Below are 5,747 nucleotides of genomic sequence, written 5' to 3'. Positions count from 1 at the left end.
TCATACATCATGATCAGATGGGTTTCATCCCTAATATGCAAGGGTGGTTCAACATCTGCAAATCAATTAACGTGATACATAACATCAACAAAAATAAAAATAAAAATCATATGGTCATATCAATAGATGCAGAAAAAGCATTTGACAAAATACAGCAGCCATTTATGATAAAAACTCTGTACCATATTTTCAAGAACACACATGAATTGGAAAAAATATACAAAATTGTCAATGATAATTATCTTAGTCAGTAGTATCACCAATAATTTTTTTTCTCGTGTAAGTTTTAAATTTTTTCAAAATTTTCTATAATGAAACTATTTCTTTTATAAGTGGGAACAATGAAAACAGAGGGTTTTAAATCAAAGGCATTGCACATAATTTTACAATTAAATAATGAATATTCAATCAATAAATATTTATTAGCATTTTCTATGTTCCTTGTACTCTTCTAGCTGCTGAAGGTACAATGGTGCACAATTTATCTACTCTCTGGAACCTTACATGCTAGTAACAGATCACACAAAAACATTTCCCTCAGACTCTGCTGCCAAAAACTATGTTTTAAGATTCAAAGCAACTAGCACTGAGTGGGGGATCTTATTCTAACTCAGCTAACTCAGGAGGAGTTTTCTAGGTGTGTGAATATGGATTAACTGTGGACCACTCATAGGTAAACCACAAATTTATGGCTGAGTGATTATGTACCTGATATGATAGCATAAGAAAACATATGGGCGGTTTAAGTCCATATTCATTCTCTTTCTTAAAACTCAGAGATTGTGATTCTGTTTTTACAAAGTTTGGTATTTGCAATGTTTGTGTCTTTATAGAAGATTCACAGCATGTCTGCTGCACGGTTTGTGCAATTCATTAGTAGTCTGAGATCCAAAAGGCATGCCTATTTACAGCCAGTGGGGGGAGGAGGAAAACTTCTATCAATATTTTTTCATTTAAATCGATTCAGTTATATCCACATTCTTTCATCTATATTAAATTCTAAATTTCTGGAAGACAGGGGCCCTAGAGGCAACTCTGAAATTTGTACAGATACTAACTTAAACACTTTAATTCTTAATAAAGTCTCTAATGCTTCAGGATGATTAATACTGGGTTACTCGGTACTTAGTACAAAACTGTGCACATTATTTGATTAATGACTTACCTGGGGTGGTGTATACATGTAAATATGCTCTTACAAACTTGTCCATATATGTTCTACTAGCTGTGCTGAAAATCATGTTTCTAGACTATTTACACAAAATAATGTTGATGCTGCCAACAATTTAAAAAAATGCTTTATTCTTCTTAATTGAAAGATGGTATATTATTATATAGCAACTTATGTTGCTGGAGGAACACAACATAATTATAATGTGTTTGTCTATTTTGTGTAACCATATTCATAGAAGGAGGACATTGTCAGGCTAGATTATTTTTATTTTATTTATTTTTTTAATTTTTTTATTGTTAGTTTCAGGTGTACAGATAGATTATTTTTACATCAACACATATATTGAATCTGTGAAGAAATGGCTTATAATAGCCATGTATATATGGCTACTATATATGTGTGTGTGTATATATATTTTTTTCCTTTTCCTGTAAAATAGGTTATGTCTATTCTAACACATTCACCATTTTGGCTAATTAGGACACATGTCTAATTATTAAGAGATCTAAGGACGCTGCCCAAATTTACATAGAGCTAAGGAGAAAAATCATCATTTGACTTCCTAAAACCAGTATTTTAACCTTTTTTTGATCATCAAAATCCTCTGCAGAGCTTTTAAAAATAATTTCCTTGGGCTCATTTTAAATGATTATAATTTTAGTAGGTTTGGCTGGAACAAAGGATTGCAATTTTTTAAAAGAGTTTTATTAAAAATATAGCTAACATACAATATTATATTAGATTCAGGGGTACACCAGAGTTATTCAAAATTTATATTCCTAAATAAGTGATCACCATAAGTCCAGCAACCATCTGACACTGTACCATGCTATCACAATATTGACTGTATTCCCTATTCTGTACGTTACATTCCCATGACTTATTTGTTTTATACCTAGAAATTTGAACTTCTTATTCCCCTTCACAATTTCCCCCCCCTTTTTAATTTTTTAATTACAGTTTACATCCAATGTTATTGTGTATTAATTTCAAGTGTACAGCATAGTGGTTAGACATATAATTTAAGAACTAATAGCCCTGACTAGTGCAGTACATACCTGGAACTATACATAATTATTACCATATTATTGACTATATTTCCTATGCTTTACTTTACATCCCCATGACTATTTTGTAACTACCAATTTATACTTAATGCCTTCACCTTTTTCACCCTACCTCCCAACCCTCCTCCCATCTATCACCCTGATAAATCTAGCAGCCATCTGACACTGTACATAGTTATTACAATATTATTGACTATATTTTTATGCTATAACCTACATCACCATAACACGTTGTGACAACCAATTTGTAATTCTTAATCCCTTCCCCTTTTTTGACCCACATCCCCAACACCATTCCACCGTTCCCATCTGGTGGCCATCAAAATGTCTTCTGTAAGAATTTGTTTCTGTTTTGTTTGTTAATTTTGCACTTACATTCCACATATGTGAAATCACATTGCACCTGTGTTTTTCTGACTGACATACTCCACTTAGCACAATATCCTCCAGGTCCATCCATGCCACTGCAGATGGCAAGAACCCATTCCCTTCCCTGGCTTAGTAATATTTCATTGTATATATGTACCTCCTCCTCTTTATCCATTCATCCATCGATAAACACCCAGGATGTCTCCATATCTTGACCATTGTAAACAATGTTGCAATGAACATATGGATGCACACATCCCCTCAAAGTAGCATTTTGGGTCTCTTCAGGTAAATATCCTGAAGTGGGACTACTGGGTCCTTCTTTGTCTCTTGTTATAGCCTTTGTTCTAAAGTCTATTTTGTCTGGTATAAGTATTGCTACTCCAGCTTTTGTTGTTGTTGTTGTTTTCATTTTCATGAAATATCTTTTTTCCATCCCTTTACTCTCTGTCTGTATGTATTTTTCAAATTAAATGAATCTCTTGTAGGCAGCATATGTAAGGATTTGGGGTTTTTTAATCTATTATCAGCCACCCTATATCTTTTTTTTTAAGTTTTTTTATTGGGTAACAGTGTGTTTTTTCCAGGACTCATCAGCTCCAAATCAAGTCATTGTCCCTCAGTCTAGTTATGGAGGGTGCAGGTCAGCTCCAAGTCCAGTTGCTGTTGTCCATCTAGTTGTGGGGGGCACAGTCCACCATCCCATTTGGGAATCAAACAGGCAACCTTGTTGTTAAGAGCACCTGTTCTAATCAACTGAGCCATCGGGCCGACTACCAGCAGCTCAGTTCAAGTCGTTGTCTTCAATCTAGTTGCTGAGGGCACAGCTCACTGGCCTATGTGGGAATCGAACCACCAACTTTGTTATTCAGAGCATGCTCTCTAACCAACTGAGCCACCCAGTTGCCCCCACCCTATGTCTTTTGATTGGAGCGCTTAATTCATTTACATTGAAAGTAATTTTGATATATATGTAGCTATTGTCATTTTATTATTCATAATTTTGATTTTTTTCTATCTTAAAGAATTCCCTCTAAGCTTCCTTGTAATATTGGCTTGGTGGTGATGAACTCCTTTAGCTTTTTCTTGTCTGGGAATCTCTTTATCTGTCCTTTGACTTTAAATGACAGCCTTGCTGGATAGAATTTTCTTGGTGTAGGTCCTTACTTTTCATCACGTTGAATATTTTGTGCCAGTCTCTTCTGGCCTGCAAAGTTTCTGTTGAGAAACCAGCTGATAGCCTTATGTGAGATCCCTTATAAGTTACTAGTTGCCTTTCTCTCTGCTTTTAGGATTCTCTCTGTCTTTAATCTTTGCCATTGTGTTCATCTTGTTTGGGATGCTCTGTGATTTGTGGGCTTGTATGTCTATTTCCTTCACCAGGTTAGGAAAGTTTTCAGTTATTATTTCTTCAAATAGGTTCTCAATCCCTTGCTTTCTCACTTCTCCTTCTGGTACCCATGTGATGCAAATGTTGTTACACTTGATATTATTCCAGAGGTCTCTTGAACTATCCTCATTTTTTTGGATTCTTTTTTTCTTTTTGCTGTTCCAATTAGGTGTTTTTTGTACCTTGTCTTCCAAATTGTTGATTCCATCCTCTGTTTCATCTAGTCTGTTGGTGATTCCTTCTAGTGCATTCTTCATTTCATTTACTGTATCCTTTGCTTCTGACTGTTTATTTTAATGGTTTCTATGTCCTTTTATATGCTTGCTATCTCTTTGTTGAAGTCCTCACTAAGTTTCTTGAGTATCCTTATAACCATTGTTTTAAACTCTGTCTCTAGTAGTTTCCTCACCTCCATTTCATTTAGTTATTTTTCTGGATTTTTCACGTGTTCTTTCATTTGGGACGCATTTCTTTGTTTCCACATTGTGGCTGTCTCTCTGTATTTGTTTCTATGTATTAGGTAGATCTGCTATGTCTCTCAGTCTTGGTCGGGTGGGTGTATGTAGTAGGTGTCCTGTGGAGCCTAGTGGCAGTCTACCTGTACCAGGTGCTCCAGAAGTGTCCCTTATGTGGGTTGTGTGTGCCCTCCTGTTATAACAGCCTTGATTGCTGTTGGCACTTCAGTGGATGGGGTTGATCCTCAGCCTCAATAGTTATGGGGTTTGGCCATATCTATAGCTTATAGGCTGCTATGTAGGGAGCTTACCCCCACTGAGTGGGATTCACCACAGTGGTCTCTTGCCTATTGAGACCACTGTTTGGGTGTGCTACTTTTGGGGCTAATTGGATGGTGTTCTGCTCTGGTCTAAAGTCAACCTCCAAGCATGTTGGTTCTGGGCCTCTTTGGAGGTGCTCTGGTGCTAGCCCAGGTCATCCACTGCCTGTAACTATTCAGGGACTACCTGGTAAGAGCTACAAAGACATTTGCAGGTGTTCGCTGCCTGTGCTAAACCTGCAGGAGTGTGGGAGAGGCCATATTGTGAACCAAGGATGGTTGCCACTAGTACAGGGCCTGAGGAAGCTCCACAAAAAGCCAGGACATCCCAAGGCCTGCTGTCACCTGCTGGCTCCCTTAAGGTTCCGCTGCTGATAGAGCCTCCTACAGTATGCAAGTTGGGTGAGGCAGGGTCTCTGGGAGTCACTAAAGTAGGAAGCATTGTAGTTACCAGTTTAATGTAAACTCTGGTTTTGTAACAGTGCTAAGCCTGGAACTACTCAGCAAAAGTCTCAGAGCTGGGCCGGCTGAGTGGCGCATTGGTTAAGAACTGGCTTGGGATGCAAGAGGGCCTCGGTTCAGATCCCATTATGAGGGCAAATGACACTGCCCTCCACAGCTAAGATGGTGAACGGCAGCTCACCCTGGGGCTGAGCTGCCGTGGGTCACCGACAATGGCATAGGCTGTAGTCCCCTGCTACAGTGGGCTGCCATAAGCTACCATGTGTAGCCAGCAGCCAGCGTGAGCGGCCATCAGCCACAGTGAGCGGCTGTCCAGAAGCCGGCGACTGATCTGCCTCGCCTGGGAAGAGCACAATGATGGTGCCAACTTGGGCCAGTGAAGCAACAACCAACAGCAACTTGTCTGTTCCCCTTGCCCCGATTCCCCAGCGCTGTTCCCCTCCCCCAATTCCCCAATTAAAAAAAAAAGTCTCAGAGCACACAATGGCCAGTAGCCACCTGCAGGGGGCC

Source organism: Hipposideros armiger, unplaced genomic scaffold, assembly GCF_001890085.2.
Source record: "Hipposideros armiger isolate ML-2016 unplaced genomic scaffold, ASM189008v1 scaffold_547, whole genome shotgun sequence".
In the NCBI taxonomy this organism is placed as follows: domain Eukaryota; kingdom Metazoa; phylum Chordata; class Mammalia; order Chiroptera; family Hipposideridae; genus Hipposideros; species Hipposideros armiger.
Note: the sequence above shows the minus strand (reverse complement) of the source record.